At 45.1% G+C, this 25,586-nt stretch overlaps 1 protein-coding gene across 1 annotated transcript in view; it reads right to left on the bottom strand.

Annotated features, from left to right (window-relative positions):
• The window catches only part of RNF165 (ring finger protein 165), a 255,801-nt gene that overhangs the window by 41,181 nt on the left and 189,034 nt on the right, over positions 1-25,586 (bottom strand). The window lies entirely within an intron of this gene.

Raw genomic sequence — 25,586 nt, 5'->3', positions numbered from 1 at the left:
GGCCTCCAAGGGGTACCCGCCTGGCGCTGGCAAGGCTGATTGGTCTTCTGCTCCTGTGTGTTGCAGTGCTGGGTTATCACGTTATCTCTGCTCTGCTGGCCACAGATCCTTCTTCCTGCTTTGTCTCACCTCCTGTGTGACATACTTCCTGTTTCCATGTAGACAGGAGGGGACACAACAGGAAGAAGGACCTGTGGCAATAGAGCAGAGTTAACACAGGTGCTAGCACACAGGAGCAGGATTGAGATTGAGGGAGCACTTAAAGTACTGCTTCAAGTTAAGTATTAAATAAGTAAGCAGGCCCAGGGGAGTGGGGGGGGGGAGGCACATGAGGAGGAGGCCCTGGGGGGTGTTTGCCCTGGGCCCAGCTTTGTCTCTCGGTGGCCCTGGTCCCATTTTATGCAATGAGATCTTATGCTAAAATAACCCAATTTAACATTAGCCCACATTGATAACTTCCTGCCTAAGTAAACACAGACCAAGTAATTTGTGCCTGAGGGGAACAGTGCGCTAGGGGTGTACAGCCTTAAAATGTTCATTTTGTGTTATTTCCTGTGTAGTTTCTGGGAATGTTCATTTGTGTTTGGGCTTTAAAAGAGTGCGCACTGTTCACAAATAGTGCACACATCACTCTTTCAGAAGAGTATGCCCTCTTTCACAGTATTGTTCCCTCTAAGCTGAGCAGGAGTCCTCCACCTACAGTCCTTCCATTAGGGGGTGCTGTTTCACTATCACATTTTCAATAGTGAGGGACAGGGAGACTCTGCCAGACTCTGTAGCTATTGAAAACACAATATTGAAGCACCACCCCCCCACACTGGCAGTAACAGTGGCGTTCCTAGGGTGGCTGACACCCGGGGCAGATTGCCGATGTGCCCCTCCCCCGGGTGCAGCACGACCCCCCCTCCCCACTGGCGAAAGGACACCCCCCCCGGGTGCATTTTTACCTGCTGGGGGGGGGGTGCCACGCGCCTGTCAGCTTCGCTCGTTCCGTGCTCCCTCTGCCCCGGGACAGGACCTGTTCCAGTGCAGAGGGAGCACGGAACGAGCGGAGCCGACAGGCGCGCGGTACCCCCCCAGCAGCGTGCACCCGGGGCAGACCGCCCCCCCCCCCCCCCCTTGGTACACCACTGGGCAGTAATGAAGTTGAAGGACTCCCGCTCAGCTTAGAGGGAACAGTGATTTCCAGTAGAGTATACATGTGCGTTCTATCGGGAAAGAGAGCACCCTTTTCTGAAAGAGCACATACTCTTCAAGAATTGGACATGCAGTTTTGGAAGAGTGCATGCTCTTTCAAATGAGCACGTGCTCTTTCAGAAGACTGCGCACTACTGATAGCGCATGAAAAAAATATGAAATTTCATGTGTTTTCTGTTCATTTCCATTTGCCAATGGTATGAAACAATAGGATATGTTGTTGGCATTTCTTATGTCATTTTAAACAAATGCACATCCCTACCAGGTCAACTGGTGCCAGACTGTTGTTAGGAAAGTCAATGCAAAGAAAGTCAATTTTTTCCTACAACTTTACATAGTAGCTTTCTCTATTTTGCAATTTAATTTTTATTGACTGTAGCCTCAAACTGAGACAGTGAGAGCATGTTCACAGCAGCATTAAATTAGGCAGTCTGAAAACCCAGGGGAAAATATATACAATATAAGGGTGCATGAAAGGCCTACTGGCTCAGCGCCATTGCTGTACCCTGGTCTGGAAGGCACGCTGGTGCATTGCTCCCAGCCATCGGTGGCCGCTGCGAGGACTTCACTGGATTAGATGAAATCAGAAGGCAAACAAAATAAGTGGGAAATTCCCTGTGAAGGTATGAAAAGAAAACTCATGACACTGTATCCCAGCCCTGGTTCCAACTGAAATGGAAGCCTAAACTGCTGGACCAAAATAAAATAAAAAGCAATAAATATAATGTTAGATAAGGACCACATAACTCATTAAGCCTGTAAAATATCCTTCTTGTTGCAATAAAATAAACCATGGTTGATATCGATCTTTCCTTTCACTTTTCCCTGGTAAACATTCTCTGTGCCTATGCCATACTTTCTTTAATTCTGTTATTTGTTGTGGGAATATGTTCCAAGCATTCAGTGTCTTCCCTTTAAAGAAATATTTCCTAATATTCTTCCTGAATCTATCCTCTTGTCACTTCTTGTTTAAGATCTTCTTTTCCACTGAAAATGATGGCCCTCTGGCCAGCCTAGTGACTTAGGAGTAAGTGCTGCACAATGCTAGGCAGAACAGCTGGTTTGATTCACAAGCCAGGCATCTGCTCCTTGGGCCAGCAGTGGCTACAGATGCTGCTCCTGGAGGGGGATGGAGGGAGTTCAGGCTGTTTTCAAATTTCCCCTCTGGGTTACCAATAGAAATCAAACAAAATAAAACATGGAAAAGAAAATAAGATGATACCTTTTTTATTGGACATAACTTAATACATTTCTTGATTAGCTTTCGAAGGTTGCCCTTCTTCCTCAGATCGGAAATAAGCAAATGTGCTAGCTGACAGTGTATATAAGTGAAAACATTCAAGCATTACTATGACAGTCTGACAGGGTGGGAGGATGGGGGGTGGGTAGGAGGTATGCATGGGGACATCAAAGCATATAGGATAACTACACAGAACAAATGCAGCGTGGCTGGGGCAAAATGTGTAACCTAATACCAAATAAACAGCTCCAGCCAGAATTGGTCGCAATACTCATTGGGTAAGATGGAGAAAAGCCCTCAGAAACCACTAGTATAATACTGGTGGCTTAGTGCGTGGTTATACAAAGTTTTATAAGATAACTCACGCAGCGGTTCTATCATTGGGCAAAAAAACTCCACTACCCGGGCTACTTTTTAAGTCTCAAGGTTCTGCACACAATTTTGGCAGTATTATTTACATGCTTTATATTCAACAACACACAAAATAGTGAGTAGCACTTAGCTTATGATTTATATCGGGCACTCTTCTATATCCGTTCTCACCTACAAACATGGCTTCATCAGGAATGGAGTGCTCTCTTGTAGTGTTGAGAATTTGAGCTGGAGGCATAAATTTAAAAATGGCGCCTCCAGCTCAAATTCTCAACACTACAACAACATCAAAGCATATCAATGATATTCTAACAGGATAGGTGTGGATAGGTGAGGGGTGGGGTGATCTACAGAGACATACAGCCAGTGGTGTGCTGGAGCAGGCTCTCACAGGCTCTCGAGAGCCGTTTGTTAAGTTTTTAAGAATTTTGGGAGCCGGTTCTCCATGGCTACTTTAACAAATGGATCCCAAAATATGGGCTTGGGCCCCTCCTGAATTCTCTTTTACTTTGCTGGCGAGAGAGAGCCCCCTGTTAACAATTTATCAGCACACCCCTGCAATACAGCTTTATGGTTTATAATGGGCTAGGAACCCCAAATCCTTGTTAAGTCCTTTCTGTTGGGTGTTAAAATATTCAATCATTCTGACTTCAAAGGTCTTATGTTCTTGTATGGTTTTAAAGTTACCTTTCAGTATTCTCACTGTGAAATCACTGGTACAGTGTCCTGGTTCTGTGAAGTGCTGTCCCACTGGGGTGGGGGCCCTACTGGCTGTATTGTTCATGTGATGTCTATGTAAATTGAATCTTGTCTTAAGCATCTGGCCTGTTTCTCCAATATAGCATCCTTCGTTACATTTTTTACACTGAATGATATATACCACATTGGAAGATGAGCAAGTGAAAGATCCCTTTCTGTTGAATATCTTTCCTTTGTGGATAACTGTGGGGTCCCTCTGGGTTACAAAACAAACAGCCTGAACTCCCTCCATCCCCCTCCAGGAGCAGCATCTGTAGCCACTGCTGGCCCAAGGATAGTTTAGCATCTTGTGGTGAAGTGTCTGCAATAGGTTACCATGCTCTTGCAAAGGAACTTGAAAAGGATACTCCAAGGGGAAAATGCCGAATTGGAACTGATCAAGAAGCTGGATGCCATCATCCTAGGCCTGAAGAGGAACAATGATTTGAAGGCCCACTAAGGGGACAAGTCTATAAGTGGTGCCATATGGTGAGAATGTATTCATGGTGAGAGCACCAGGGAGATGTAATAAATGACTGCTTCTTGGAGCAACTGGTCCAAGAACCGACAAGAGAGGGAACCATTTTAGATCGTCCTTGGTGGAGTTGCAGGACATAGTACAAGAGGTAACGGTATTGGATTCACTGGGAAACAGTGATCATAACATGATCAAATTTGAGGTACTATCTGGAATGAAGCCATAAAGGAAATATATTGTAGCAGAATTTAATTTTCGAAAGGGCAACTATGATAAAATGAGGAAAATGGTTAAAAAGAAGCTAAAAGAAATGGCTGCAAAGGTTAGGGCATTAAATCAGGCATGGACATTGTTGAAAAATATCATCTTGGAAGCCCAGATCAAATGCATTCCACAGATTTACAAAGGTGGAAAGAAGAGAAAACGACAGCCAACATGGTTAAAAGGTAAAGTGAAAGAGACTATTAGAGCCAAAAGAATGTCCTTCAAAGAATGGAAAAAGGACCCAAATGAGGAAAACATAAGCACTGGCAAGTTCAAAGCAAGGCATTGGTAAAGAAGACTACAAGAGAATATGAAGAGAAACTTGCCACAGAAGCAAAAACTCTTAGTAACAACTTTTTCAGGTACATCAGAAGCAGAAAGCTTGTGAGGGAATCCATGGGACTGTTAGATCTTGAAGGAGCAAAAGGGGCACTCAGAGAGGAGAAGGCTGTAGGGGAAAGAGAAATGAGACTTGATATACTGCCTTTCTGTGGTTTTTGCAACTACATTCAAAGTGGTTTACATAGTATATACAGGTACTTTTTTGTACCTGGGGCAATGGAGGGTTACGTGACTTGGTCAGAGTCACAAGGAGCTGCAGTGGAAATTGAAACCAGCTCCCCAGGATCAAAGACTGCTGCAGTAACCACTAGACTACTTAGAGGAGAAACTGAATGAATTCTTTGCTTCAGTCTTTATGGAAGAAAATGTATGAGATCTACCTGTACCAGACATGGTTTTCAAAGGTGATGATGTGGAGGAACTGAAAGAAATCTCAGTGAACCTGGAAGATGTACTGAGCCAAATCAACATATTAAAGAATAGTAAATCACCTGGACCAGATGGCATGCATCCAAGGGTACTGAATGAACTCAAATATGAAATTGCTGATCTACTGTTAGTAATCAGTAACCTGTCACTAAAGTCATCCATAGTAGATAGGAGGGTGGCCAATATGATCCTTATCCTATATAATAATTCTCACCGCCAACGTTCTGACTTGCCTTGGACCGTGGCTCATTCCGAGTTGCTCTGCTAGGCTCCGTAGATCAGGCTGACATTACCGTAGCCATTATGATGTCAATTTCAGAACCTGTGGGGGGGGGGAAACATGCCTCACAGCTGATCCATGTCCAGAGGAGGGTCGCTGGACATGGGTGGCTGGAGGGGGGCAGGGGAGAGAGGAGGGTCACTGGACATGGGTGGCTGCAGGGGGGGCAGGGGGTCGCTGGACAAGGGTGGCTGGAGGAGGGGCAGGGGAGAAAGGAGGGTCGCTGGACATGGGTGGCAGGAGGGGGGCAGGGGAGTGAGGAGGTTCGCTGGACATGGGTGGCTGCAGTAGGCGCAGGGGAAGAGGAGGGTCGATGGATATGGGTGGCTGCAGGGGAGCCGAGGAAAACCTTGCTAGCGCCCGTTTCATTTGTGTCAGAAATGGGCCTTTTTTTTACTAGTGTTCTTATAATGGCATCTGAGCACCTAGATTCCATTGTACACTATTAGTGTAGCCTAGTATTGGCACACCTTACATTTAGCCTTGTGCAGTTCAGCAGCCACAGACCTGAGCACACATAAATACTGCAAGAACTTGTGTAACATGGTATTGTACATGGTGTCTGGAAAAAATGAGACCCCATTACATAGTTTCAAAATACTCTGCAATTGTTTAAACATTTAGTATGACCTTTGAAAATACATTAGTTTTTTGTAGTTAATTCATAATTTGTGTTCAAAGTGTCCTCCTTCAACCTTGACACATTCACGAAGTCTTTGACACCACTGAGCTGTTGGCTCAATGAATTCTGGGGTTTCATTAATTAAGAGCGCAACAGTTTTGTGAGCTCAATGCACTGGAGTTCCATCCTGTTGAAAAATAAAGTGCTTGGAAATGTCTCAAATTTCAGGCAAAAGGTTCTGCTGTAATAGGATGTTTTTGGATTATTTTAAAAAATGTAGGGAGTCATTTTTTTTCTGGACACTATCCAGCTCATTTTCGAAAGAGATCGCCGGCCATCTTCCAACACAAATCGGGAGATGGCCGGCGATCTCCTGAACCCGGCCAAATCGGTATAATCGAAAGCCGATTTTGGCCAGCGCCAACTGCTTTCCGTCGTGGAGCCGGGCAAACTTCAAGGGAGGGTACAGAAGGCAGGATGGGGGCGGGATGGGGGCGTGGTTACGAGATGGCCGGCGTCGCCCGATAATGGAAAAAAGATGGCTGGCTCTGACGAGCATTTCGCCGGCTGCACTTGGTCCATTTAGTTTTAGGACCAAGTCTCAAAAAAGTGCCACAATTGACCAGATGACCACCGGAGGGAATCGGGGATCACCTTCCCTTACTCCCCCAGTGGTCACCAACCCCCTCCCACACTAAAAAAATAAAAACAAAAAAATGTTTTGCCAGCCTGTATGCCAGCCTCAAAAGTCATAGCCAGCTCCCTGACAGCAATATGCAAGTCCCTGGAGCAGATTTTAATGAGTCCAGTGCACTTCAGGCAGGTGAACCCAGGCCCAACCCCCCCTACCTGTTACACTTGTGGTAAATGTTGAGCCCTCCCAAACCCCCCAAAACCCACTGTACCCACATGTAGGTGCCCACCTTGATCCCTAAGGGCTATGGTAGTGGTGTAGAGTTGTGAGGAGTGGGGAGTTGGGGGGGATTTGGGGGGGATTTGGGGGGCTCAGCAACCAAGGTAGGGGAGGTATGCACCTGGGAGCAATTTGTGAAGTCCACTGCAGTGCCCCCTAGGGTGCTCGGTTGGTGTCCGGTTGGTGTCCTGGCATGTGAAGGGGACCAGTGCACTACAAATTCTGGCTCCTCTCACGACCAAAGGGCTTGCATTTCACCGGGTTTGAGATGGCCGGGCTCGGTTTACATTATGGCCGAAAACCGAAGCCGGCGATCTCAATATTTGACCTTAATGTTGAGATTTAGCTGGCCCCAACCATATTATCGAAACAAAAGATGGCCGGCCATCTTTTTTGAAAATACAGTTGGCTCCGCCCCTTTGTGGAGCCGGCCCCGAAGATGGCCAGCCATATAGATGGCCGGCGCTGTTCGATTATGCCCCTCTATGTATATGTGACATATGTAACTGGGCGGAGCATGGACCCCTATCCTGTTCATGCTCCGCCCCTTTCCATTTTTGCACCATGTGTCGGATTCTATATATCGTGCCTTGATTTCTGTGAGGAAATCAAAGCATATGCTATAACAATGCACATAACTTAATTGGTTAACTAGTTAATCAGCGGTCAATTAGATGTTAACAAGCATTAATTAAGATTTACGTGCAGAACTTGCTAAGCGTATTCTGTAATGTGGTGCGCAAAAATTCTTAGTTGAAAAGGGGGTACGGTCTTGAGCAGGGCGTGGGCATTTCTAAAATCTATGCTCGATGTTATAGAGTATAACCGCTCTGTGCCTAATTTAGTCATCGGGATTTATGCCAAGTAAAACATGGTATTAATGGTCGCGACTGCATTTGGTTACATGGAGAGGCACTTGGTGTAATTCTATATAACACGTGGAAATTTAAGCCTATTCTATAAAATTTAGGCATACTTTACGGAATACTCCTAGGTGTATTTTTTTTCCATGTGGAATTTTCAGGCTCCATTATATAGAAACTAGCCTTATGCCACTCACATGTGCCCTTACAGAATATCGTATATGGCACTTATGCACATAAGTGCTAATATTTAGTGCATTTACACATGCAAATGCTAACTTTTGTACATTTAGGTGCACAAAGGGGTGTGCATCCTTGGGCTCCTAGTGATAGAATTGCCCTTTACATAGTAACATAGTAGATGACAGCAGAAAAAGACCTGTACGGTCCATCCAGTCTGCCCAACAAGATAAACTCATATGTGCTGCTTTATGTGTATACCTGACTCTGATTTGTATCTGCCATTATCTGCCATTTTCAGGGCACAGACCGTAGAAGTCTGCACAGCACTAGCCCCGCATCCCAACCACTAGCCCCGCCTCCCAACACAGGCTCTGCCACCCAATCTCCGCTAAGCTTCTGTGGATCCCTTGCTTCTGAACAGGATTCTTTTAAGTTTATCCCATGCATTTTTGAATTCCGTTACCGTTTTCATATCCACCACCTCCCGCGGGAGGGCATTCCAAGGGGAGGCGTTAATTTACTTTAAAGGCGTTAATTTACTTAACTATATTCAAATTATGATGGCAGTAGTTTCTTGTCCCACAGTTTAATGACATAATTAATAAGAAAATTCTCAAAGACACTACAAAGCATAAAATGGAGGCTAATGCATAGAAATGGACGTTTTGAAAATTGCTTACCAAACCTCTGGGTAAAACTGCTAAGTTTGAAAAGCTATTTTGCTAGATAAATTGAAGTTTTTATTTTCAAGGATCCTATCTGGTCAGTCAGAGGAGTAGCGTGATCAACAAAACTCTTCCAATGATACCAGAGAGATGGAACGTGTCATATGTGCACAGACTCCTGAGGCAATGCTTTAGCCGAAACACGGTTCCATGTTGAGTCATCATTTTTAACATCATCTTATTTATGGAATAAAGCATATATGATATCTTCTGTCTCCCTGGTATTACTACTACTACTACTACTACTTAACATTTCTAAAGCGCTACTAGGGTTACGCAGCGCTGTACAGTTTAACAAAGAAGGACAGTCCCTGTATTATTGGAAGAGTTTTGTTGATTACGCTACTCCTCTATCTGACCTGTTATGTTTGAAATGGATCCTGTTCCTCCACTTCGGTGTAGGTGTTTTCTACAAGGATTCTATCCAACATATGGCTCTCTATAAAGACAGGCTTTTCCCAGTATGAACACAGTTTGTAAAAAAATGTACTTAACAGATTTTGGAACTCACTCCTTCAATTACGTGTGTAGTGACATTGTACACTTAGGGCTTCTTTTATCAAGCTGCGCTAGCGGTTCCCACGCAGCAATGCCGATCAAGCTCATTCAAAGTGAATGGGCTCTGTCAGCATTACCGCACCAGAAGTCACTAGTGCAGCTTGATAAAAGAGGCCTTAATTTTACCTACAGATAGGTTAGACATTCCTGTGGCAGTTTGGGTTGGCAGATGACGTTTAATGTGAGCAAGTGGAAGGTGATTCATGTGGGAAAAAAGAACCCAAATTATAGCTACGTCATGCAAGGTTCCACGTTAGGAGTTACGGACCAAGAAAGGGATCTGGGTGTCGTCGTCGATAATACACTGAAACCTTCTGCTCAGTGTGCTGCTGCGGCTAGGAAAGCGAATAGAATGTTGGGTATCATTAAGAAAGGTATGGAAAACAGGTGTGAGGATGTTATAATGCCGTTATATCGCTCCATGGTGCGATCACACCTTGAGTACTGTGTTCAATTCTGGTTGCCGCATCTCAAGAAAGATATAGTAGAATTGGAAAAGGTGCAGCGAAGGGCGACTAAAATGATAGCGGGGATGGGACGACTTCCCTATGAAGAAAGATTAAGGAGGCTAGGGCTATTCAGCTTGGAGAAGAGACGGCTGAGGGGAGACATGATAGAAGTATATAAAATATTGAGTGGAGTGGAACAGGTGGTTGTGAAGCGTCTGTTCACGCTTTCCAAAAATAGTAGAACTAGGGGGCATGCGATGAAACTACAGTGTAGTAAATATAAAACAAATCGGAGAAACTTTTTCTTCACCCAACGCATAAAAAACTCTGGTATTCATTGCCGGAGAACGTGGTGAAGGCGGTTAGCTTAGCAAAGTTTAAAAAGGGGTTAGACGGTTTCCTAAAGGACAAGTCCATAAACCACTACTAAATGGACATGGGAAAAATCCACAATTCCAGAAATAACATATATAGAATGTTTGTACGTTTGGGAAGCTCGCCAGGTGCCCTTGGCCTGGATTGGCTGCTGTCGTGGACAGGATGCTGGGCTCGATGGACCTTTGGTCTTTTCCCAATGTGGCATTACTTATGTACTTGTACTTACTGCCATTACATAAGAATATAAGCATTGCCATTCAGAGACAGACCGAAGGTCCATCAAGCCCAGTAGCCTGTTTCCAACAGTGACCAATCCAGGAAACAAGTACCTGGCAAGATTCCTGAACAGTAAAACAGAATTAATGCTGCTTATCCTAGAAATAAGCAGTGGATTTTCTAAGTCCATCTTAATAATGGCTTATGGACTTTTCTTTTAGGAAATGATCCAAACCTTTTTTAAAACCCTGCTAAGCTAACTGCTTTTACCACATTGTCTGGCAATACATTCTAGAGTTTAATTACACATTGAATGAAGAAATATTTTCTCCAGTTTGTTTTAAATGAACTACTTAGTAGCTTCAAATCCACATAATGTTACAGAGAAATATGTATCCACACAAATAGCAGATGTAAATTTGTAAGCATGGTTTTTCCCTAGTCAGTTTTCAAAGGGAACATTTTATTCCTTTTGAAAATTGGTGTGTGAAGCTTGCAGGTAAAAAGTACCCATAGAATTTACACTTGTGCATGCGTTTTAAAAATTCCCACTAAAACTATGTCATTTTTCCACTATGTATGCACAGGAACTTACACAGATACGGTAGCTTTTAAAAACAAAACAGAGGAAAACAAAAGGAGGATGGGCCAGAGCAGCAGGGTTAGTAGGATGTCCCAGAACCCATCAATGAAAGACAAGTTGAAAAAATGCACACTTACAGTGTGACAAAATGGTATATATCCATTTCCTTCATCTACAAACATTCATGTCTGTTCAGGAACTGGATGTGAAAAGACATGAGAAAGAGTATGTCATTAGGCCATAGAGGTTTTCAAGCCAGTCTGCAGAATGTATGTGTATGTATCTGTCTGTATATCTCTGTGTGTGTGGTGTGTGTGTGTTTGAGTTTCCATGTGTCTGTCTGTGTATTTTTCTGTATGTGTGTTTCTCTCTTTCTTTTCTTTGTAGATTTGTGTTTGTGAAATGAGTGTGTGTGTGTGTGTGTGTGTGTGTGTGTGTGTGTTTCAGTTCCATGTCTGTGTGTGTGTGTCTGTGTGTCTGTATGCCTACGTGTACAGACAGACAGATGGAGCCTCTCCAATAGGCTCTATCGCATGGGTAAAATGTGCCTAAAAAAACAGAATCAAACATTAAGACATTAAGAACGGCACATCTGCTAGGGTTCATCAGGCTTTCCTGCTGAAGATAACATTCCTCCTCCCCTCCCCCCAACTTTCCCCATTAGACCATGGATTGAACCCTTCTTCTCCCCCCACCGGGTATCCTTACTCATTTGGTCTCCCAGCTGCCTCTCTCCAAACCTAGAGTCCTCACAACAGCATGTTAACAGGCTGTCCCCACGCAATGACGCATCCACTGAAGCATTATTTTTTTAATTATTTATTTTTGCTATTCATTCAAATTTCTGAGCACCCATTCACATAGATTCATATCTCCCTTTTGTAGTTACTTAATCCCCCTATTAGGACATCTGCCCCTTTACACAGAGTTTCAGAGAGAATTTACCATTACCAAGAGCAAAATATGCGCACTGAAAAGCAGTCCGGTTCTCTGCACCTGCTGTTTGTGTGGGCAGCCGAGCGAGGGAAGAATGTCATGCATTCCTTAGGAAATCAAAAATGCGTGCATGTTTCTCTTTATTTATTTAGAATTTGATATACTGTTCTTCAGAAAAAATTTACATCATAGGGGTTTATAGTCTACATTAGTGCTGTATGACAATACAAGAAAACCCAAAACCCACAATATATCAAAACCAAAAATGAACAACCCACAGAAAGGAGGAACGAGAGATTGCATAACAGTTTAAATACCAGACACATGATATTTAATAACTGCAGGGGGTGGGGGGGAGACAGTAATTCAGAAATCTAGGATAAATCGTGGAAACAGGTTAGAAACTAAGGAGGTCTTTTACTAAGCCGCGGTAGTGTTTTTAGCGCACGCTAATGATTAGCACGTACTAAACGCTAGAGATTCCCATAGGAATATATGTACATACAATTCAAGATATGCTCAGCTTCTTCAAATTAATCTCATTTTCTTAATGGTCAGTAGGGTCAGGGAGTCATAGTAGGATCTATGACATAGATCCATGTTTCGCGTCTCTCTGCTGTTTCAAGGTAGTCTCCATGAGTGTTTGGAACAGACGGTGTCTAAGACTACTATGACTGCCTGACCCTACTGACCATTAAGAAAATTAGATTAATGTGAAAAAGCTGAGCATATCTTGAATTGTATGACTGTGAGCTCCCTTCAATTATAATTATATTCAGTGTGGATTGACCATAGGAATATATGGGCATCTTTAGCATTTAGCACATAATAACATTAGCATGTGCTTAAAAACGCTACCGTGGCTTACAAAAGACCCCCTGAAATAGGACTGTTCATATAGCCGGTTTTGAATACCAGCCTTGAATCTTGGAACGGAATGCTTGGCCCTGAGGTAGGCAGGTACAGGAGAAGCAGGCATGACGAAAATAATTATATCTTAATACCTGAGGGGAGCTAAGAGTGGAAGCCCACGCCTACTCTGAGCAGCACTTTTTAGCCACGTTACCCAGGTAATTGTTGCATAAACAAATTGGCCCCTCCAGTCCATTTAGATATCTAATCAGATGATCGTATATATTTTTCTATGTTGGCTCCACCCTCTCTCCCCTGACCCCCCACTCTTTCAAAGCTCAGGAAGACATTTCTCAATGTGCCATCAGAACTTTTCTGAGATTTCTTAACATCTTGGGATGTTTCTCTTTTGAGTCCTACTGCCTTGTACACTTTTAGTTTTGCTAATTCTGTGCAATCCATCTTTTCTGTAAAACATACTATATTGTTCTCTTTACCCTGTGGCATACGTGGAAGGGCATAATCGAATGGGGTCGGCCATCTCTAAGGGCTGCCATCTCCGGGGACGGCCCCGTAAAGTGGCGTCTCCAACCGTATTATCAAAAAAGATGGCCGGCCATCTTTCATTTCGATAATACGGTCGGGGCCGGTCTTAGAGATCGCGGGTGTTAGAGATGGCCGGCATTGGTTTTCCCCGATAATGGAAACTCATGGCAGCCATATCAAACCCAGCCAAATCCAAGGCATTTGGTCGTGGGAGGAGCCAGAATTTGTAGTGCACTGGTCCCCCTCATATGCCAGGACACCAACCGGGCACCCTAGGGGGTACTTTAGTGGACTTCAGAAATTGCTCCCAGGTGCATAGCTCCCTTACCTTGGGTGCTGAGCCCCCCAACCTCCCAAACTCACTGCCCACAACTGTACACCACTACCATAGCCCTTAAGGATGAAGGGGGGCACCTACATGTGGGTACAGTGGGTTTTGGGGGTGTTTTGGAGGGCTCACATTTACCACCACATGTAACAGGTAGGGGGGGATGGGCCTGGGTCCACCTGTCTGAAGTGCACTGCACCCACTAAAAGCTGCTCCAGGGACCTGCATACTACTGTCATGGAGCTGGGTATGACATTTGAGGCTGGCAAAAAAATGTTTTAAATTTTTTTTGGGGGGGGGGAGGGGGTTGGTGACCACTGGGGGAGTAAGGGGAGGTCATCCCCCATTCCCTCCAGTGGTCATCTGGTCAGTTGGGGCACCTTTTTGAGGCTTGGTCGTGAACAAAAAGGGACCAAGTGAAGCCAGCCAAATGCTCGTCAGGGCCAGCTTTCTTTTTTCCATTATCGGTCGAAGCCCCCATCCCGTCTTCAGTACACTGCCGACACGCCCCCTTGAACTTTGGCCGGCCCCGCAATGGAAAGCAGTTGAAGCCGGCCAAAATCGGCTTTCGATTATACCGATTTGGCCAGGTTTAGGAGATGGCCGGCCATCTCCCGATTTGTGTCGGAAGATGGCCGGCCTTCTCGTTCGAAAATAAGCAGGATAGGCACCAACATAATACAAATTAGCCCTCCATGGATCCTATGGAGGTATAACTTCTGCCCAAGCAGTACCTGCTGCAGTAGGGGTCAGGCATCCCAGTGCCCCGCTATCTCTGAACACTTGAATAGGATCAGGCCAGGGGTATTGTCATCGGTTGACCTGGTGGGTCACTGACCACTCACTTCAGATTCAGGCCCACCCATAAACCACAATGGACGAGAAAGAGGAAAAGTTATCAGCTCAGTAAAAATTTTGTACATCCTCTTCCCCCAGTGAGACTCCAATTTTTCACACTCCCCCCCCCCCCCCCCCCCCACCACCAGACAGCTTCATTTTCTCAAAATTTCCAGACCCTGCAGAGACTACCTCACATTCTCCCCTTGAGACCATCATATTATATAGGAATTTGTGACGGGTGCAGGACCACCCCAAGGCTTATACACCTGCTTGTAATCAATAGAAATAAAACAAAATAAACATGGAAAAGAAAATAAGATGATACCTTTTTATTGGACATAACTTAATACATTTCTTGATTAGTTTTTGAAGGTTGCCCTTCTTCGTCAGATCAGAAATAAGCAAATGTTGGTAGATGACAGTATATATAAGTGAAACATCAAAGCATTCCAGTGACAGTCTAACAGGATGGGGGTGGATAGGTGAGAGACAGGAAGAGTTGGGTGGATGAGGGACAGGGAGATATGCATGGAGACTGGAGGGTGACAAAGCAGTACAATTTTATGGTTTATAATGTGCTAGAAAACCCAGATCTTTGTTAAGTCCTGTCTGGTGGGTGTCAAAATATTTAATCATTCTGACTTCAAAGTAGAGAGTTGCACGGGGACAGAAATCTTACCCATCCCCGCCCGTCCCTGCTAGAATCTTACCCGTCCCCACTGGAATATTACCCATCCCCACTCTGGTGTGCACATGTAAGATTTGTCTCTGGTTTCTGGCACTGTGTGCCGAGAGGTCACCATATGCACATGCCAGTAGGTCAGGTGACATCTGATGCTCTTGTCTGTGTCAGAGCTGAGGTCTGTGCATCAGCCCGGCAGCAAAGAGGATTAATTGTAACATAGTAAGTGACAGCAAATAAAGACCTGGACGGTCCATCCAGTCTACCCAATAGTCACACTCATTATCAATTCATGATTAAATTAACAAGTGTGATATTATATACTTTCTTTCGTGTTTCTGGAACATAGACCATAGAAGTCTGTCTGGCCCTATACTTATGTTCCAACTGCTGGAGTTCTCGTTGAAGCCCACTCCAGTCTATTCGTCTTCTCATTTGTGGGATAAAGACCATAAAACTCTGTCCAGCACTGTCCTTATGGTCCAGCCACTGAAGTTGCTGTCTAAGCCCTTTCTATCCCATCCTAAACCAGACTGCCATATATTAGACACAGACTATACAACCCGTTATCGGCCCAAGTTAATCACAGCCAGAGTCGCCATCTAAGCGTCACTTGACACATCCACACACATGCAGCCATTTAAGGTTAGGATTTTTATAACTTCCATTTTCTAATTAGAGATCCTCTGTGCTCATCCCAAACCTTTTTGAATTCCATCATCATTTGTGTCTCTGCCATCTCCTTAACAGAAGACTTTCCACATTTGTGCTGTTAAAGCAAGGAGGAAGAGGAGGAGACAGAACTCAAGGTACTCAGTAGATGAGATGCTAATGCAGTGCAGCTTACACTTCCACGGGAACCCCGAAGGACCTGCTTCCGTCCCCGCGGGAACCCCGCAGGACCTGCTTCCGTCCCCGCGGGAACCCTGCAGAACTGCTTCCATCCCTGCGGGAATCCCACGGGTTCTGCGGGATTCCCGCAAACCCCGTTCCCGTGCAGCTCTCTACTTCAAAGGTCTTACATTCCTGTATTGTTTTAAAGTTCCCTTTCAGGATTCTTACCATGAAATCACTGGTACAGTGTTCTTTTTTTTATTTGTACCCCGCACTTTTTCCCACTCATGGCAGGCTCAATGCAGCAGGCAATGGAGGGTTAAGTGACTTGCCCAAAATCACAAGGAGCTGCCTGGGCCGGGAATCGAACTCAGCTCCTCAGGACCAAAGTCCACCACCCTAACCACTAGGCCACTCCTCCACTCTGGTTTTGTAAAGTGCTGTCCCACAGGCTAGACATCTTTATTGGTACTAGCATTAGGACTTCACAAAGATCAGGGTTTTCTAGCCCATTATAAACCATAAAATTGTACTGCTTTGTCACCCTTCTGTCTCCATGCATATCTCCCTGTCCCTCATCCACCCGACTCTTCCTGTCTCTCACCTATCCACCCCCATCCTGCTAGACTGTCACTGAAATGCTTTGATGTTTCACTTATATATACTGTCATCTACCAACATTTGCTTATTTCTGATCTGACGAAGGACAACCTTCGAAAGCTACAGTGGCGTACTAAGGGGGGGGCGGTGGGTGCGGTCCGCCCCGACTGCTAATCATCCGTTTCGTCAAGCCAGACAGCAGATGATTAGCAGTCATTGGTTATTTATCTAGACCGTCTGACTATCTTTATCTAGATTGTGAAGATACACTCTGATCCCTGAGGCAGGCGTTTGTGCACCGAAACACGGCCCGTGTCGGATCTTGTTCACAATAAAGGAAGGCAATTATCTCTTTCTTGAAGGCCCAGTGTTGCTTTTTTTTGTTCCACATGTTAATTTTGCCATTAGTGTATAGCCTTTAAAACAGATTAGCACGTAAGCCCTTACCGTCACCCATTATGTAGACGGTAAGGGCTCGCTAATTGCTAAGCATGGGGCAGTGTAGCTACGCTAACCAATTAGTGCAGAACGCAACCACTCTCCACCCCCACACATGCCTTCTGCGCCAAAAAATAAACTGTATTTTTTAGCATGTGGGTAGCACACGCACATGGCAAAATTACCGCAGGATGCCTCAGTGCACCCACCATTTTTTGCTGTGGTAAACTAAAACTTTGTAATGGGCCTCTAATTCTTTTGCACTCCGCCAGTTATCATTGCTGTAGTGTTGTCATGGTTATACTCAGAGCCTAAAGAGGTCTCAATGATTTTGAAGTGATATCACTTACATGTGCAAGGACTCAATGTGACTCAGTATATAAACACACCGTAGCCTTAAGCAATTTTTTTTGTAGACACTACAGTGTTACCAGCTCTGAACTGTATGATAGTTTCTTTTATTTGTGTCCAGTAGCTCTTTATTTTCACTCCTGCCTCTTTGCTACATTTAGACGTGCATCCTGGGAGCATTGTGCTCTTCTTAATTAATCCCTGGAATGTGCAGTGCCTTCTTCAGCTCTGGGCTGCCAGTAGTAGGCCCCAGGCCTTTTGTGGTAGGCCAAATATTTTATTAATCTTCATTATGCTTTACCTTTTCAGCCTCCTCTTTGGGGGATAATACAATTTTTTAGTTTTTATTTACTTTCCTAGCATAATGATTGGTTGCCTTGTGTAGAGTTCTCTTGGATACCTACTAAAAGAAAGATATCCCTTATGGGTTGGGAGGGAGTTCATACCTAGTGAAAGTAGCTAAAGGATTGTACCATTTTGCTACAGCAACCACTTGGGTATTTTTTTACTGCAGTGGAAATTTCCAGCTTCAATATTATCCAGTGACCCCCTAGTATCAGTGTAGCCATTTTTAGTTGAGATTGGTAAACGCTAGATCTCCTCCTGTTTCTCCACTGCCATTTTAGCTGGGTTTTGGAAATACGAAATTGTAACAGTAGGTTCCACTTTATATACACCTACAGCTATTTTTGCTAGGATTTCAAGGGAGCAAGGTTTTTCCCACTGACCCTGCAAGTCTGGTTGAATTTACGTTAGACGAACTAGCAGTTGTCCTGTGTACTCATTGTAAACTTAGGGGCCCTTTATAAAGTGTAGTAAGTTTTACACTTCCGCACATTTATAAAGCAAAAATTAACATAAAATCTTTGGGTTAAATGCAGGAGTCATGTCCAGCATCTGCCCTGTATTTGCTGCACAAAGCAGGGAATTACTGCACATGCACCACATTACATGCAGTGCCAGTGGCAAGGTAACTGCTAGAGGATCTCGGTGGCCATTTTGAATCCTGGTGCAGTCTTAGGCCACAGCAGAGGACTTCAACTGCTGCCTGGGCACCACAAGACCACCAATGAGACCTCCTGGTATATCCCAGGGGGAATCAGGGGTGGGGACAGTGGCATTCCTAGGGTGGCTGACACCCGGGGCGGATCACCGATGCACCCCCCCCCCCCCCCGGGTGCAGCACAACCCCCCCACTCCCGGCGAAAAGCCACCTCTCCCCCGGCGAAAGGACACCCCCCCCCAGGTGCATTTTTACCTGCTGGGGGGGGGGGTGCCGCGCGCCTGTCTGCTTCGCTCGTTCCATGCTCCCTCTGCCCCGGAACAGGAAGTAACCTGTTCCGGGGCAGAGGGAGCACGGAACGAGCGGAGCAGTCAGGCGCGCGGCAGCCCCCCAGCGGCGTGCATCCGGGGCGGACCGCACCCACCGCCCCCCCTAGGAACGCCACTGGGTGGGGAAGGCTCAGACTCAGGGGAAAGGACTTTATCTCAGAGGGCAGGGCTTCTTCTTGGGGAGGGGGGCCAGACTTTAGACAGGGGGATCAGAGGGGCTTTGCACTGTAGAGAGGGAGAAAGATGGGTTTTGTACTGTGGGGAGATCAGGGAGAGAAGTGATGCCACTGCACTTCTCAAGATAGATGCCACATGTGCTGCTGCACTTACTGCCCCCTTTTGAGGTGGTGGTAAAGTGCAGCCACACTATGGGCAGCCAGGATAGCTAGCACATGGTAACGCCCTACATGCAGTGGTGCTGGAGCTGGCTCGCACTAGCGCATGAGAGATGTTTTACTAAGTTTTTAAGAATTTTGAGAGCAGATTGTTAAAGTAGGCTCCCTGTGGCTACTTGAACAACCGGCTCCCCAAATTAGGGCTCAGGCCCCCTCATAAACTCCCTTTCACTTTGCTGGCGGGAATACCGAGCCCCATCAACCAAATAAATGGACTGCTTGTTTTTGGCTCTGAGCAGCATGCCGGGACTTCTCGTGCACGCTCAGAGCATGCGTGAGAAGTCCCACCAAGCGGGGAGTGGCAGCAGTCCATTTATATAGCTGGCAGGGCTCAGCATCCCTGCCAGCCATGGTATGCCTAGTGTGCCTGGACAGGAGAGGAGCAGGGTTGCCATATAAAAAAAAAAAATTCCCACACAAAACTGCTCAAAACCCGCCCAAAACCCGCACACACCCCACCTCCGACGTCATCAACCCCACCCCTTCCGTCATCACCCCCACCCCCGCCGTCATCAACCCCGCCCCTTCCGTCATCACCTCCACCCCCGCCGTCATCAGCCCCACCCCTTCCGTAATCACCCCCGCCCCCGCCGTCATCAGCCCCGCCCCCGATGTCATCAGCCCCACCCCTTCCGTCATCACCCCCGCCCCTTCCGTCATCACCCCCGCCCCCGCCATCATCAGCCCCGACCCAGCCGTCACCGCCCCGCCCAATACGTCAACAAACCCCGCCCAAAACGTCACAGACCAACGCCTCTGTCGCCATTAGCCCCACCCCCGCCGGCCAAAAAAAACGCCCAAAACCCACACAGAAAAAAGAAAACGAGCCCAAAAAACCGCAGCCCGCCGCGGGCAAAAGTTTCCCACGGCGGGTTGCGGAAAACTGCCCAATTGGGCGGGAAAACCGCCCATCTGGCAACCCTGGAGAGGAGAGAGGAATGTATTGCCTACCCCCTCCCCCAATCCACCCCTGGGCCCTCCCCCCAAATTGCAGGGCTAACTACTCCCAGAGAGAGAGCCTATTGTTAAAAATATACCAGCACACCACTGCCCACATGCTAGCTATCATAGTCAGCTACTCCTCCACCCGCCCGCATTATGCCCACTCCCAGGTTAGGTAGCTAACGCAGCATTTTTACCACACGCTGTTGTTTTTAATGCAATACAGTACTTGTGCTACTGTCCACCGTGCAGTATAAACCGCATTAGCTGCTTAGCATAGCTTAGTAAAAGGGGCCCCTTAATTCTTGCTTTATCTACACAGTGTAAGCAGAAAGTTCCAGTGGCTCCATCTGTATTTCTAATCTTGAATTCAGCTTGATTTTCCAGCTCAAAGAAGCTCAAGCATAATCTCTGAGAGAGAAACTAAAGAAAAAGTAGAACCATTGTACTCGACCGGTTCCATCTTAGTTTTGATTTGGGTTTTTATTGGGGGGGAGGGGTGTTGGTTTTTTGAGGGAGGGGGTTGTGCTATGGGAAGGAGGATTTTGATTTTACCTCATCATTCCCTAAAGGAAGACAGAGGTCAGAAGGACATTCCAAAAATCACAAATAGAAATTCCTACTATCCAGTGGCTTAGCCACAGGTGGGCCTGAGTGGGCCGGGGCCCACCCACTTAAGGCTCAGGCCCATCCAACAGTAGCACATGGTAATGAAAATGCTGCTCTCCACAATACTGGCACCTTCGCATGCTCAGTTTTCAGCGCATGCCTGCTGCAGACTACCAAGGTGGAGACTGGAGAGAAGCATTTTCCCACCAGCTGAGATATTTTTTTGGTGTGGGGGTAGAGGAGAGAACATTTGGTGCCCACTCACTTCTTGCCTAGGCCCACCCAAAATCTGCTGTCTGGCTACGCCCCTGCTACTATAAGAAAAGGAATGAGAGATAGTTGGCTGCCTGTGTAACACCTGAAGAAGAGGAGAAGGAGATACAGAGCTTTCCAGACAGGAGCTCTCCCAGCAGAGAACTGGAGGAATTATCTACCAGTCATCAAAGAGGAGAAGATGATGTGAAAGGGGAGATAGCAAAGAAGTCTGTACTAGATCTAAGGTATGAAAGAAAGAGTCGCTTAGACATTGAAGATTAGCCTAAGGAATCACTTCAAAATTACACAAGGGCAATTCAATCTCAGAGACAAAAAACACTATCTCTTCCTTCCTTCCTTTCTCTTTCGTCTGGCGTTCTGAGAATTCTACTCTTGCCTCACTGCTCTTCAATATTTTTCTAAGCCCACTGGCTCTTCTCATCCAAACCCATGGAATATGTGTTTACTCTGTTACACCTGCTCAGAAACCTGATCTCACTCAGTTGAACAATTGTCTGTCCACCGTCTGCTGGTTAAACTCCAACCATTTCATACTCAGTCCCTCCAAAATTATAGCCTGCTAGCTGACAGGCAGCCCTACCCGGACTTCCCTCCCCCCTACTCTATTCAGCTCTTCTGTAACTCTTGAAGATGATTTCAAGTACCTAGGAACAGTACTTGATTATCAAATCACTTTTGATGAACCTGTTAGCACCCTGGTTAGATCCTGCTTTTCTGCTTTACACCAATTTTGCACAATTAGATTCTATCTTGATTCTGCTTCCCAGATGACCCGGCCTTCGTCATGCCCCTTTTCTTTCAAGATTAGACTATTGCAACATCGTTTACTCAGGCATTATTAAATCTGCACTAAAGTGCATACAAACTGTATAAAATGCTGCTATATAGATTTTTCTCATGCTAGATGCTTTGACTATGTAACCCCTAATGCACATTACCGGCTTTTTGTAACATTCAAAATGCAGTTTAAAATCCTAACACTAACATTCAAAGTCCAGTTTTGACTGCTCCTTTGTACTTAGCTCTGCTTATAACATTATATATCCCTTCCCCCCCCCCCCCCCCCCCCTTCATAGCATACATTATTTCTGTTTTATCATGCCATCCATTCTCAGGCCCAGGTCTAAATCCATACATCAGAGCACTTTTTCCCATATTGCCCCTCACTCTAGAATGAACTATCATTTTCTTTATGTTCCAAACATATGTGGCCCAAATTTATGATGGCGCTCACAATTCTCTTCACCTGAACATTTGATGACCAGGCCAATTGTAGCTACTGTGTTGCCCTTGGAGGTGCAGCACCTGTTGAAATCTCTTCATTCCCTATCTACCTGCTTTCTCTCTTACATTCCTATTTTTAGATAGGTGTTCCTTTCCGTTTCATTTTATTTTACTCTTGTACAGTAAATCACTTTGATAGCGCGTCTCAAAAGGTGATATATTAAGACAAATAAATATAACCGGGGTCAGAGAGAAGTGAAGTATTCCATGCACTGGACTGGCTTGAGCCTGAATATTGTTGCTTGCTTTGTATCACTGTATTCCTCTCATATTGCATTAGTAAATATATACTGGAACACAACCTCAAGCTCTGATCTATTGTTTTATGTAAAATCTTTACGTCTGGACCCTAGATATAGTTATCCTGTCCTCCTCTCCTCCATCAGAAGATGTACAAATGGAGATTAGTTGTCTATTTGAAGCAGTGCAGGTGGTAGTTAATTCCAATGTTTTGGCCCAAGATAGCTAAAGGCAGAATTCGAGGAGATGCCATGGTAAGTCTGAGATGTGAAGGTGAGGGCAAGCAGAGGAAAGCCTGCTGTGAAGAATGAAGCAGATGTAGAGGAGTATATGAAATCAGAAAATCATAGAGGTAATTTGGGGTGGTAGATGCAAGGTCTTTGTAGACCAAACTGAGACGCTTGAATTGTATAGGAGTGGAGGAGTGGCCTAGTGGTTAGGGTGGTGGACTTTGGTCCTGGGGAACTGAGGAACTGAGTTTGATTCCCGGCACAGGCAGCTCCTTGTGACTCTGGGCAAGTCACTTAACCCTCCATTGCCCGCTGCATTGAGCCTGCCATGAGTGGGAAAGCGCGGGGTACAAAATGTAACAGAAATAAAAAAATATACAGGCAGACACAGGCAGCCAGTGCTCAGAGATTAAAAGAGGAGAAACATGGTCAAATCAGTGAGCATTACGGAGAAGCTTAACTGCTGTTGATTGAATCAATTGTAGAGGCTTAAGTGCGGAAAGAGGTAGACCGGCATTATAATAATCAATATGAGTAATAACTATTGACAGAATAAGGGTCATAAAGAAAGAGAGAGACAAGAAGGGCTTTATCAACTGAACTCTAGGCAAGGTAAAGAACAAAGAGTGTGGCATAGAATCAATTTGATCTTTGAAAGTCAAATTGGAGTAAAATTTGACACCTAACATCTTAACAGTCTTGCTAAAGGAGAGGAGGGTATGACCATCAATAACAGATGGCGAGGGGCATAGAAAGTTAGTATTTGGGAATTGAATAAATTTGCATTTGACAGAGTTGAGAAATAACAAGTTGTCCTTGAGCCAAGCGGCAGACAGTTGTTGAGATTAGTAATAGATGAGGAAATGGAGAGCAAGGAATACCGAATCTGAACGTCATTTGGAATAACAAAAAGGACTGCAGCCCTGAGTTTGAACAAGGGCTGAGAAGGGGAGAAAGGAAAATATTAAATAGAACTGGAGCAATACTAGATCACTGGTAAGCAGGTAGGCAGAAGAGAAAGACTTGGTGTTGGCAATGTATTTATTTATTGACATTTATTAACCACCTTTATGAAGAGATTCACCCAAGGTAGAGAACAGCAGGTACAATTTAACATGAAACTTACAATTTTGTTAACAGCATAACAATAGTGAAATAACTAAGAATAAACATAAATACAATAAATGAGGTAAACTTGAAAAAAGTCAATTTAAACCTAACAATAGAACTACCATGAAACAGTATCAAAAATATACACATTTAACAGTACTGGAGTTCAAATACCAGAAATATAACACAAGGTTAGTATAATACTAATGATACACCTAAAAGCATACATTAGAACATTCAACTAATATAGATATGATGCTAAAGATTTTCTACAATATGGCTCACCATATGAAGGACCAAGAGCAGATATATGATGGGAACAAAATTTGAAAAGTATGGTTTGAAAGAAATGATCTAATGAGCATGGAGTGATACAAAGGCATTATAACATTCTCATTTTTCTTTTTCCATTCCTTTCCTAATAATTCCTAACATTCTATTTGCTTTCTAAGCTGCCGATGTACATTGAGCAGAGGGTTTCAACATATCATCAACAATGACATCTAGATCCTTTTCCTTGGTGGTGACTCTTAATGTGGAACTGTGCATTACACATCTATATTTTGTGGTCCTCTTTCCCATGTGCATCACTTTCCACTTGCTCACATTAAACATCATCTGCCATTTGGATGCCCAGTCTCCCAGTCTCGTAAGCTCCTCTTGCAATTTTTCACAATCCTCTTACAATTTAACAATTTTGAATAACTTTGTGTCATCAGCAAATTTAATTACCTCATTAGTTTTCCCCATCTCTAGATCATTCATAAATATGTTAAAAAGCAGAGGTCCCAGCACAGACCCTTGGGGAATCCCATTATCTACCCTTCTCCATTGAGAACACTGACCATTTAACCTTACTCTCTGTTTTCTATCTTTTAACTAGTTCTTAATCCACAATAGGCATTACTTCCTATCCCATGACTTTCTAACTTCCTCAGGAGTCATTCATGAGATACTTTGTCAAATGCCTTTTGAAAATCCAGAAACACAATATCAACGGCTCACTTTTATCCATAAAATTATTCACCCCTTCAAAGAAATAAAGAAGATTGGTGAGGCAAGACTTCCTTTGACTAAGTCCATGTTGATTTTGTCTCATTAATCCATGCCTTTGTATAAAGATGCAAAGAAAAATGCCAGTGAACTAACCAACTATAGGCCAGTAGCATCCATTCCTTTAATAACCAAAAAACGGAAGGGATGATGATCAAACAACTCACAAACTACTTAAACAAGTTCTCAATACTACACGACTCCCAGTCAGGATTCCGTTCCAACCACAGTACCGAAACAGTACTAGTTATGCCAGGGGCGTATCTGAAAGTCGGCGGTAGCGGGGGCCAAAGCCAGAGTGAGGGGCACGTTATAGCCCCCCCAGCCGCCGCCGCCGCCATTTCCGACCCCCCCCCCCTGCCGCCATGGGTACCTTTGCTGGTAGGGGACCCCAACCCCCACCAGCCGAGGTCCGCTTCCTCCTGCCGCTGCGAGGTTTTTTTAAGTTCATCGGGATTCGTCCTCCGTCACTCTGTGCTGCTGTTCAAAGAAGCTGCTAGCTGAATGCAGTTTCGGACTAAGTCTGACGTCGCTGCTGCACGTTGTACGTGCAGGACGTCAGACTCATGTACAATGTGCAGCAGTGACGTCAGAGTCAGTCCGAAACTGCATTCAGCTAGCAGCTTCTTTGAACAGCAGCACAGAGTGACGGAGGACGAATCCTGATGAACTTAAAAATCCTTGCAGCGGCAGGAGGAAGCAGACCTCGGCTGGTGGGGGTTGGGGTCCCCCGCCAGCAAAGGTACCCATGGCGGCAGTAGGGGGGTCCAGGGCGAAATCTGCGGGGGCCCAGGCCCCTGTGGCCCCACGCAGATACGCCCCTGAGTTATGCTCATGACTAAATTCAAACACACGATTGCAACTGGCAAGAAGATATT

This window comes from Microcaecilia unicolor, chromosome 2, assembly GCF_901765095.1.
Source record: "Microcaecilia unicolor chromosome 2, aMicUni1.1, whole genome shotgun sequence".
Lineage (NCBI taxonomy): Eukaryota > Metazoa > Chordata > Amphibia > Gymnophiona > Siphonopidae > Microcaecilia > Microcaecilia unicolor.
This window is presented reverse-complemented; position numbering and strand designations above follow the sequence as displayed.